Source organism: Clarias gariepinus, chromosome 7 (genome assembly GCF_024256425.1).
Source record: "Clarias gariepinus isolate MV-2021 ecotype Netherlands chromosome 7, CGAR_prim_01v2, whole genome shotgun sequence".
Classification (NCBI taxonomy): domain Eukaryota; kingdom Metazoa; phylum Chordata; class Actinopteri; order Siluriformes; family Clariidae; genus Clarias; species Clarias gariepinus.
The window spans coordinates 13,336,956-13,349,413 of NC_071106.1; the positions used below are offsets into that span (position 1 = coordinate 13,336,956).

The following is a 12,458-nucleotide window of genomic DNA, read 5'->3' on the forward strand; positions in this document are numbered from 1 at the left end:
GTGATAGGGAAACAAATCTACCCTTGAGAATTTTCCTACGCAGTAAAAAAAAAGTGTATTTCATGGCATTTTATTCATCCTAGAGCAGTAGTTCTTCAGTTTGTTTAGGCAGATTATCAAAAATCAAAAACAGTCCCTGATTTGTGGATGGATGGATGGATGGATGGATGGATGGATGACTTTTATAATCCCAAATGGAAATTGTATTGTTACAGCAGCCAGTTTACATATTATACACCAAGTAAGCAACAAACGAGAACTGCAGTGAGTATAATTAACAACAACAAAAGCGATACACTGTTTACAATTTAAGAGGTATTAACGAGGTAAAAGGGTGTCAAATAGTATGAATGTACTGTACACATGCATGATGTTTGTAAATACAGGCAGGAACGAAACTGTAAAAGGTTCACCAGCAAGTTGAAATAGTAATAGAGACTCACTCATCGTACGTGGGGTACACCCTTAATGGGGTGCCAATCCATCACAGGGCACACAGATACACAAACTATGGGCAATTTGGCAACACTAATAAGTGCACCCAGATGAAACCCATCGAGCACGGGGAGAACATGCAGGGTGAACACAGACCCGAGGTGGGACCCGGACCCAACCCAAACCCGGACCCTGGAGGTGCAAGGCCACAGTGCCGACCACTAAACCAAGGAGCCGCCAGAATGAACCAGCAAGTTGAAAAAAAGTAATGAAAAGACAGGATAAAATGAACGAAGGATATGACCATAGTACAATGAAGACGGATAAATGTGCAATGAATGTATATGAGCCTATTTATAGTGATGTCAAAGAAGGAGAGCCCTCTCTTCTGGTCTCCTCTTATAACTTAACAACCTTTTGCATGACTCAGTTTGTGCTTAAAGTTACATTAGTTAAAGTTGGAGGAAGGTTGAGTTGGTGTCTTCTCTTGGTGCTGTTCACAGTCTCTGTTTTCATAATATGTAGGTTATAAAATTAAATACAACCACGTTATCCTCCCTCACTCCGATTGGTACAATGCTCTGTTTACACCATGGTTTATGGTTATTTGCAGCCAAACGCCCACTCGGAGTACATACCCTGGGCAGGTGGAATACTTTCTTTTTTTTTCTTTTTGTCTCTCGTCTACCCACACACTCACATCCACTCATTCATCACTTCCGATCCCTGGCTCACTTAAAACAGTCTGATCCAGTTGTTTAATATTTGAGCTTGTACCTGAAGCCGTGCGTAACCTGGCAAAGGTGAGTCTGAACGACTTCTCGATTCTAAGCGCATCCGCAACCACATCAGCTTTTGTTGCTAGGAGACAGAAGCATCCTGAGGCGAGGCCGCCTCCTCAATGCCAGACGCGTTCGCTTTCCCCCCCTGTACAGCAACGCTCTCTCTCTCTCTCTCTCTCTCTCTCTCAGTGGCTACAGTGCGTTCCCGCGTGCGCACCCACAGAACTGGAGTTTATCTTCTGAGTTAAGACGGAGAAATGCGGGATGTGACCCTCTGGGATCTCGGCTTCAGGTACAGAGTTTCTTCTTCTTCTTCTTCCTAATATTATTATTATTCATAGGAAGGTTAGTTCTTAGTGCTTTGTAATCTCCAGTGCGGGAATTCCACAGAAGATGCTCTAGATTAAACTAAGCAAATCACTATGGATGGATGGATGGCATGAAGTGTTTTTTATTTGATTTATTTTATTTATTCTCTATATAATATTGATTAAGTGTTGCAATGCCACTGAGAGCTGAAGTTGCAGAGAGGGAGAGTCAGGAGAGTAAACTTTCCTCTGATCGCCTCCAACTCAATTAGAGGAGCGCTGATGTGGACGCTTAGGGAGGTTGTAGCCTGTCTCTGTCCTTAGTCCCTATTACCTACGAGAAAAACTGCCTATTAGTGAACTTGTTAGCCTAACTTTAAGGCAGTTAAGTCACGCTGTGTGTGTGTATGCGTGTGTGTTACTGTATATAGAAGGGAATTAAATGCCGCTTTGCGCGTGCGGACGCACAGGTGCGCGGGAAAATATTTTCGCGCGCACATCCTGATCACCTAGATATATATATATATTTTTTTTTTTAAGATTAAAAAAAAAACTGATTTTGGTGTCCAACTCAGATCTTGCCTAAATTAGTGTGTTGATTTTGACACACAAAAAAATCCCGACTTAATCCTACAGTGTTGCCAGGTGGACTTTTATCAACAAATAAAAAATAAAAAATAAATATGCTGGACAAATGGTGTTGGTACATCACTTGGGACTTTAGTGTGTATGAGAAACCCTGAAAATATCGAGCGAGGAGGGAATCGATCCGAGCCCCTCAGGTCGGGTTAGTCGGGAGTGTGTGTGTGTGTGTGTGTGTGTGGAGAAAGAAGCGCGGTGTGTTACAGAGCTGAATGCTAATACCGCTGTTTACACAGCAGCGCTGCCGTTACACCGCGGGGAACCGGGCACGGAAAATAAACACACACCGAAATAAAGCAGTGATGAATTACTCGCATTCTCCTACAGCGTTAAATGTATGAACCCTGGAGTCTAGAATGTATAACAGGAATGAACACAACCTTGGTTTCCTCTTGGAGATGTAAAGGTGCAGCTTGGTTAACATGAGGGAATGCCCTAGCGGTGCCTGCACACCTACACACTTCATCTCATGTTTTCTTGCTTTTTATTGCTTGGATAAACCTTGTAGAAAATTCCAGGGTTTCAAACCTGTTTTTTTATGTTTTGAGGTGAGCAATAAGTTTTGCAATTGCATTATAGTGTGTGTTTGTGTGTGTGCTCAACATTTGGTGGCCTTGGACAGCTGCGCTTTCTGTGTATATGTTGGAAAGTGGGATGTTTTTTTATTTTACATGCTGCAGGCAAACTTGTACCAATGAATACAGCCTACTCAGGTCATGCTCCCCATATAGTAGACAGTCGAATTCCAGGCGCTTATCTTTTTTTAGGAGTCTGTCTCAGAGAATTCAGGGCGCGAGGCAGGGGACAGACTGGATGAGGGTTAACCTATTGCAAAGACACATGCACACACACTTAAACACACATTTTGGGAATGCCAGTCAGCCAAAACACTTCTTTGGGCTGTTGGAGGAAATCAAAGCGTCTAAAGTCGTCTACAAGATGGGGGGGGGGGGCGGACATGTGAAGTCCATGCACAATACAGGGGCAAGCTTAGAACCCACATCCTGGAGGTGTGAGGCAAACATTAATCAATAAGTCCATTCATCCATTCATCCATCTAGGAACCTCTGTAGTCCAGCTAGGGACTGTGGAGGCCAATAGTGACCAGTGTATTTATTCCCATTTGTACGACTGTGGTAGGACCTCCGGTCAACAACCACATGTGCATCCACACACTATGGGCATGCCAGTTAGCCTAATCTGCATGTCTTTGGATTACCTGGAGGAAATCCACCAAGCACAGAGAAAACATGCAAACTCCATGCACACAGACCCCCTGAGGCGGGAAACGAAACATGGACCCTGGTGCGAGGCGACAGTGCAACCACAAAGCCACCATGCCATAAGATACTGTATATAATATGTACAGTCATGTGAAAAAATTAGGACACCCTTTGAAAGCATGTGGTTTTTTGTAACATTTTTAATAAATGGTTATTTCATCTCCGTTTCAACAATACAGAGAGATTAAAGTAATCCAACTAAACAAAGAAAACTGAAGAAAAGTCTTTTCAAGATCTTCTGTAAATGTCATTCTACAAAAATGCCTATTCTAACTGAGGAAAAAGATAGGACACCCTCACATGTATTCCCTCTTAAATTGGCTCAGATCTCACACAGGTATATCACACCAGGTGCACATAATTAGTAGATCGTTACTCTGCATGTTGAATGAGGCTTGCCCTATTTAAACCTCAGACATTTAGTTTGGTGTGCTCCTGACTGTTGAAGTGAGAGTGAGCACCATGGTGAGAACAAAAGAGCTGTCAGAGGACTTCAGAAAAAAGATTGTAGCAGCCTATGAGTCTGGGAAGGGATTTAAAAAGATCTCAAAAGATTTTGAAATCAGCCATTCCACTGTCCGGAAGATAGTCTACAAGTGGAGGGCTTTCAAAACAACTGCCAACATGCCCAGGACTGGTCGCCCCAGCAAGTTCACCCCAAGAGCAGACCGCAAGATGCTAAAAGAGGTCTCCAAAAACCCTAAAGTGGCATCTCGAGAACTACAGCAGGCTCTGACTACTGTTGATGTAGAAGTACATGCCTCTACAATCAGAAAGAGACTGTACAAGTTTAACTTGCATGGGAGGTGTGCAAGGAGGAAACCTTTGCTTTCCAAGAGAAACATCGAGGCCAGACTGACATTTGCCAGAGATAAAGTTGACAAAGACCAGGACTTCTGGAATAATGTTCTTTGGACAGATGAGTCCAAAATTGAATTATTTGGACACAACAGCAGAGGACATGTTTGGCGTAAACCAAACACAGCATTCCAAGAAAAGAACCTCATACCAACTGTGAAGCATGGAGGTGGAAGTGTCATGGTTTGGGGCTGCTTTGCTGCAGCAGGACCTGGTCAGCTCACCATCATAGAATCCACGATGAATTCTACTGTGTATCAGAAGGTGCTTAAAGAACATGTGAGACCATCAGTTAGAAAATTAAAGCTGAAGCGGAACTGGACCATGCAACATGACAATGACCCAAAACATACTAGTAAATCAACCAAAGATTGGCTGAAAAAGAAGAAATGGAGAGTCCTGGAATGGCCAAGTCAAAGTCCAGATTTGAATCCCATTGAGATGCTGTGGGGTGACTTGAAAAGGGCTGTACGCGCAAGAAACCCCTCAAACATCTCACAGCTGAAAAAGTTCTGCATTGAGGAGTGGGGTAAAATTTCCTCAGACCGATGTCGAAGACTGGTAGATGGCTACAAGAACCGTCTCACTGCAGTTATTTCAGCCAAAGGAGGTAACACTCGCTATTAGGGGCAAGGGTGTCCTATCTTTTTCCTCAGTTAGAATAGGCATTTTTGTAGAATGACATTTACAGAAGATCTTGAAAAGACTTTTCTTCAGTTTTCTTTGTTTAGTTGGATTACTTTAATCTATCTGTATTGTTGAAACGGAGATGAAATAACCATTTATTAAAAATGTTACAAAAAACCACATGCTTTCAAAGGGTGTCCTAATTTTTTCACATGACTGTACATGAAGCAGTTGTGTATAAATACATTCATGGATGCAGGTGACAAAAGCTTAAATCTGCATGATGTGTTGTAGAAAGAATTTAATCCACCTCAAGCTCTGATATCCGAAATTGCTGCTAAGATGAACACTCTTCTTACAAAAGATATTTACTTAATTTGGGTTTTAAATGTCGTTCCAAAGTGTCCCATAAAAGTGTTTAATTAAGTGGAGTTCTCTCTAAGTTTTCTTTAAGCCCTGGGGATGGAGAGGGAGTCAACGTGAAAGAGACCACTTCCATAAAGATATCATCAAGTGTATCATCATGGGATATAGATGATCAGTACGAGGAACTTATTAATTTGCATTTGAGATTTCCTTTAGAAGAGATAACGGGGAAAAGTTAAGTAAAAATAAAAATAACTAATATCCAGTAAACACCCCCACAGCATTGCAGTGCCAATGTTTTTTTTTCTTTAATTTATCACCCACTTGCAAGCATGCTTGTATTTGATTCCTTATCTTAGTCAGTCTACATAACCAGATGTGTATTTAATTTCTCGAAGGTGGAGCGACATTCAATAAGACCGTGCTCAATATGAAGCAGTAAAAGGACTGTGTTCTAATAATTTGCTGTTCAAGAGCACAGCGTGCATAGTGCATATAAATAAGTGCCTCAAACTCATCAGTCTAAAACACAGTTAAGACACTTCAGCTAGCCAGACGAACAAGAAAGCGCTTATTATAGGAGTTCATGTGCAGTACACTAACAGCATAAAAAAAAAACAATAAGACTATAATGTAGAAAGCTAAGTATAAATATAATGTATTTAAATTCTTAAATATTTAAAGTCTTGATCACAGCTTATGCTAATTTATATTCATCCATGAGAACATGAGAAATATTCTTCCTCCTATACATGCATGTTCTTAATAGAGGTGACCCACCTTTGTCACTTTCTTCATGTTAGCCTCAGACGAAGCCTCGGGGTGCAGAACTGTGTTATCAATTCTGCCTTAATCACATACTCAGAAGAGCATCAGCTTGCTTTTTTATAATTACGGTGAGAAAGCAGTGCCTTGGGCGTGTGTTATATCAAGACCTTAGTATTGTAAGATGGCATATTGTAATAAATCACCCAGATCAAACCGTATAGTCCTATAGGATATTATATAATACCTTCTTTCTCTCTGTCTCTCTTTCCAATGTTTTCTGGCCAATGGTTTTCTCTCTCTCCTATATATATATATATATATATGCGTGTGTGTATGTATGTATATATATATAATATATATGTGTGTGTGTATGTATGTGTATATATATATATATATATATATATATATATATATATACACATACATACACACACACATATATATATATATATACAGTATATATATATATGTATATAGGCTACTTTTCTTCTCTCTCTAAAGAGAAAGTATCATTTCAATGTAGACTGAATGATGAATGCCTTTTGAAAATGGTTCTGTAAATTAAGCTCTTGAATTTCCACCCAAACAGGCGGCAATGCTGCATAAGTCTTGCGTCAAATCAACAAAGCGCTGTGGTGGTATGCGTCTATCTGTGGGTGTGCACAAGCAGAAGTGTGAAGAGATTTCAGCAGCCTGTCAGTCCCATTCGCTGCCAAGCAAATCTGAGCAAAAAGAAGAGCAGCTTTGTAGTTGTAGAATTTTTTTTTTCTGGGTCTGTTGATGGGGGGCGGGGGTGTGGGGGGGTAGGTTGTGCGGGGTGGAGTGGGGTGCTGGTTGCGGTGTTGTGTGTTGTTGGTGCAGAGCAGAGCTTCACATTTCCCATTCTGTACGGCTTTCACGTCGTTCGGCTTTAAAGCACGCCTAAGCTTTTTACACGCTAAATACATGTTTCACATGTGCAAGTGCGTTTTAGCTTAGGTTTGGGTTGGAAGTTTTAACTCGAATTTACATTTCCCAATATTTGTCAGTGTTCAAGCCTGTTGCTGTGATAATTGTGTTTGTCGGAAAGCGGTTCAACAAGAGAGGACTTAGCTGTCGTATCTTGATTAAAGAGTTTGCTTTCAGGTGATGAATCAGTACACATTTGAAGAGGTGATGGTTTAGCCAGATAGTAATGCACATTTTGGAAAAACAGATGAATCTGCTTCCACTCAGACACACTTGTGCATAATGAGGGTGATTATTGGAGATGGGCACAGCACGGCAAACAAGATTACATTTCCTGTGCATGAGCTGGAGGAAGCGGGGCAAGGAGGACAGTTCATACTTCATTCACTATCTAGCCTACAATCTGTAAGGTGTTGTCATTGAAGTACTGTACTTTTACATAATTAGACTCATAAACAGTTGACAAACAGTAAATACACACTGAGCAGCAATAACACTAACACCACCACTATGTCAGTTGAAAAACATCGATTATTAATTATATACCAGTAAACAAGTGACAGGATCATGGGCACCCAAGGCTCATTTATGCCTGTGGGGACTAAAGGCTAGCCCATCTGGGCTGATCAGACAGAAAAAACAATCCAGTGCAAATTGGAAAAAAAAAAATCAATGCTGGCCACAATAAAAAAAAAAAAAGGCTATCAGAACATTCAGTGTTCAAGGATGTTGATTCGGGTACCAAACGGCACAGGTATAAATCCCATCGAGCCAACCCAGCAAGCCACAGCACCCAAAAGATCCACCGCGAATATCCCAGTGCGAGACACCACAGCACACTACCAGAGGTCTTGTAGAGTCATGCCCCGGAAAGGCCAGAGCTGCTCCATTGGCACAAGTGGAACCCACATAATATTTAGATTATTTTTATGCATTTTAATGTTATGGCTGGATACTAAAATAAGGCACTTTACAGATTTGTACAATTCACATGAATGTTTGTACAGTGGTGTTGTGGAGTCATGAAACATTTCCTTTAATGACTAAGATGGTCTTGTCCTCTACTGAGAGTTTGTAAAAAAAAAGAAAAAAGGAAAATAAAAAAAGCTATTGTTCATTTCTCTTTTGTTTTTGCATGCACAAATTTAAAAAGAAGTAATTTGTTCTTGTAGATACCCTAGCTTAATTATTGGTCCAGTGCAAGAATTAGCTGATGGAAAAACTTGGCCTTGAAAAGTATTTCATGCCTGTTGGTTTTAATCCTGACTCATTTTCATTCGGGCTTGATCTTGATTTGGCCTCAATCCCCTTCAGTCATGAAATTGCTATGGATGGTACCATATGGGTACCCAAAATTTCTACAAAAAGATTGCTAGGAACACTTTTGACTTAGTTCTTCATCAGGTAATAAATTTATACTGCATGTTTTTATAAAACAGACTTTTTGATGAATCTATAATATAATAAATTCTAAAATTATCTTGATGCTCATATGCACGTTCCTGTTAACACAGCTAATGTGCTTTTGACTATATAGGATAAGGCTGTAGAAGGGAAATAGTTTACAGTATCACTGACTGATGTCTGAGTTGAGAATAGGTTCCCTTTTTAATCCTTTTTAAAAATCTTCTCAACATTTCTTACTTATGTCATCTTAGGAGGCTTTGCTTGCTCTTTACGACCAGAATGTTCATTGTCAAACTTGCAATATACAATAATATACGCTTAACCATGGACATTGTTGCAATGTAGCTTCATCAGTGTATTGGTATTTTTTATATACAGGTACATCGATCAGGTACAACATAAGCACCACTGCCAGGTAAATTGAAGAACATTGATTATCAATTATATACTGTACAAGTAAATTGATGTCAGGATTATTGGTTACCCAAGGCTTATCTATGCCTCTGTGGACCAAAGGCTTCCCATCCTCTCTGATCCCACAGAAAAACCTTTGTAGCACAAATTGCCACTTTGTCAGTGTTCATTCTGCCTATGCTTCATTGTCAACCCAGTGCATGACAACCTGCCATGTATGGGGATTAGCTGGCAAAGAGTTTAAGGTTGTTCATCCAGCCTCCAATTTCCCCAGCTCTAAATCCAATGGAGCATCCATGGAATGTGCCAGACAAACAAAGACGTCCCCACCCTGCAACACCACGGCACCCAAAGGATCTGGTGCCAGACACAACAGTACACGCCCAGAGGTCTTGTGGAGTAATTCCCCAAGGGGTCAGAGTACCCCAGTGCCACATGGCAAACCTACATACTGTAATATTGGGCTGAATGTTTTGGCTTGCAATATTATAGTTGATTAGTGTACAGTATATGTTTATATTACTGTTTTGTAAAAACATAAAAAATAATTTGATCGTAGCTGGTCTTAGTATTAGACAAACACAACCTCTTATACATGTGCTATTATTTCTTTAACAAAAAAACATGTGCGCAATATTAAATACCCCCAGTGATACAATAGCTTTTAAATCCACCTTTAGTAGCTATAACCTAAAGTAATCATTTCCTGTATGACTTCATCAGTCTCTCACATCGATGTGAAGGAATTTCCCATTCTTCTTTACAACATTTCTTAATGGGTTTTTTGGGCATTCGCATATGCTCAGTTCTCTTAAGTTGTCACCAGAGCATTGCACTTGAGTTAGGCTTTGACTAGGCCATTCCAACACATTGATCCTTGAATTTTTTTTACTGGTGCACTTTAGGTTATTGTCCTGTTGCATGGCCAAATTTTGACCAAGCTTTAGCTGTCAGACAGATATCCTCACATTTGCCTCTAGAATACTAAGAAGTTTCTGCTGAAATGCCGTTTTGTTTTCCTCATACCAAGCACTGGTCATTAGGGCCACACAACCCTTATTTGTCTATGGGACATTGTTCCAGAAGCCTTGTGCTTTGTTCAGATGCAGTTTTGCAAACCTCAGTTGTGCTTCCATGGTTTTTTTAGGCATTCTCCTAACAACCCTTCCAAACAAACTGTACTTGTTCAATCTTCTTCTAATTTAGCTGTCATTTAACTTTAACATGCTCAGTGAGGCCTGTAGGGTCTGAGATGTAACTCTTTTGTGTTTTCATATTTCTCTAAATAATTCACGGCCAGACCTTGGGGGGAGTGTCCTGGGAACATGCTGGGACGTCGACTCCTAGGACGTCTTGTAACTGTCTTGAATGCTTTGTACTTGTGAATAATCTTTTACCTCCAAATTGTTTTATAAATGGTTTCATAACTCTTTCCAGATTAATGTGAAGCAATAATAGCTTCTCTAAGACCATTGCTCATGTCTTTTCCTTTTGGCGTTGTGTTACTGTACCTCACAGCTGAATGCTCCAGACCAGCAACCTGCCAAAACTTCTGCTTTTGTAGAGGTCTGCACATTTGCTGATGATCAATTAATCAAAGGCTGATGATTAGCAGCTGGCTGAAACATACCGTCTTAAATCCTGTGGAAGCAGTAAGGATTTTTTTTTTTACTTTTTGGTGATAAAAAAATAATGAAACAGTGAAAAAGAAATCTATGTTGTTATATAAGTCATATAAGACAGAGTGTGATCAGATGATTTTTTTTGTTTTGTTTTACACAAAAACACATAAAATTAACAGAGGGGGTACTAACTTTTGATCATGACTGCAGCTGCCAGATTTTCGAGCAGGAGCCGACAGTTTGTGATGCACCAACTGCATTGGTTCTTGTGTAACGGAGCATCTGCTGTGAATGATTAGAATGTGTTCAAAGGGTTTTTGGAGAATGTTTGAGCCAAGATAAGTAAGTTTACACTCTGCTTTTACCGTTGCAGTCATTCCAACAGTAATAAAGGACAGGTATATGTCCATGATACTGTACGTTTTGTGAAACAGGACTTTATGCGAATTGGATATTGTATGAACCCCATGTTTATACAAAGTAAATATACTGGGATAAATGGGAGGCTGTAGTGTAAGCACGTTGGTGAAGCATTCATGAGAGCTTTGTGTACAAGAAACATGAAATGCACCCACTGTGTGTTGGAAGCTGATACATGTCTCTGTTTGAAGTTGTTGGCTTCACTTTGGCTGGTTCTGTCTGCTATTACTGTAATGATATAAACATTAGAGGACGGCTGAAGAACCCACAGTTGATACACAAACGGACATTTATGGCACATACCTGTGCCATGAAAGGGAGCTGTCCTTAGCTGCTGAAATGAAACTAAAACTGCTAGCGTTATAGCTTTCTGAAGAAAAACAAAAAAATTACACAAAAAATTCTCTCAAACAATTTAAACCAAATATTTTTGTTAAAGCAGTTTTATTTTAGTGTATTAGTTAATTATTTAATGGATGAAGCAGCACAATATTTTGTGTTATAATGACTCAAGAACTGACAACAATGGTTTTAATAGGTCTAATTATAGTCACTTTAATATTCATAATTCATAGTCATCTCGTTACTTTTCAAAATTTATATTTTTAAATGTTGCTTCTTGGTGACAACAAGGATGGCGAATCAGTGAAGTATAATAATGGCTTATCATCCATTCCTGCTTTCCTCAAGTCTAATGGGATTTTCTCTTTACAAATAAATGTAATATTCAAAGCAAAAGAGCGCAGCTAAAGAACATTGTTGCTGTGGTGAGAGGCACTACTTGGGGATTTGGCGTCTGAATTTGGAATTGATTTTGTGAGCTGACTGTTTGATTTAAGCATGGCGTTAAAGAACTGCCTGCAAGCAAAAATCCAATTATATTCTCTGTACCCAAAAAAAGTCCCGTACCCCCCTCCTGACCCACCCCACTAAGCTAATTAACACGATTAACCAAGGGGAACTGCTAAACGACCGTGGCTTAGGGAGGGACAGAGGAAGCATTTGATTACTTGCTGGCAAAAGTTAGCAAACTCCTCTCAACTTTGGATTGGAGAACTGTTGTAAATATGGGAGATTTGCATGAGCCTGAGTTTTATATTAATGGTGTATGACAAGGATGCTTAGCTACTGTATACTGTTTATCTGAATGATTTCCTGACTGATACAACTCCTCAATTAATCACCAGACTTAGTAGTTTATGAAATGAACCACAGTGTTGTTCTTTGTCCAAAGACATGCAGATTAGGCTAATTGGCGTTTCCAAATTGCTGGTAGTGTGTGAATGCAAGTTTGAATGTTGTCCTACCACGTTTGGTAAGATAAGAAAAAATACAGTGGTCACTTACTATTGCCTTTCACAGTCCCTGTTTGGACTCCAGAGATTTCTAGATGGATGAATGGATGGATGGACGGTACTTTAGACAAGCTTAGCTACGTAGGCTTTTTGTAATTGCTAGGACACAAATAGTGGTATTTAACTACGCTTACCTCCTTTGTCTTACAAGACAAACTAACATGCATACAGGACAATAATGTGTTCTGGGAAATGACATAGAATTTTGAAAGGGACAGTCCTG

At 39.8% G+C, this 12,458-nt stretch overlaps 1 protein-coding gene across 2 annotated transcripts in view; it reads left to right on the plus strand.

Moving 5' to 3' along the window:
* The first annotated feature begins 1,422 nt into the window (after positions 1-1,422).
* grm3 (glutamate receptor, metabotropic 3) overlaps positions 1,423-12,458 on the plus strand; it is a 53,064-nt gene continuing 42,028 nt past the window's right edge. For both annotated transcript variants that reach the window (XM_053501055.1, XM_053501056.1), the window contains exon 1: positions 1,423-1,509. The gene's annotated coding sequence lies outside the window, so the exon portion shown is untranslated. The remainder of the gene's footprint in view (positions 1,510-12,458) is intronic.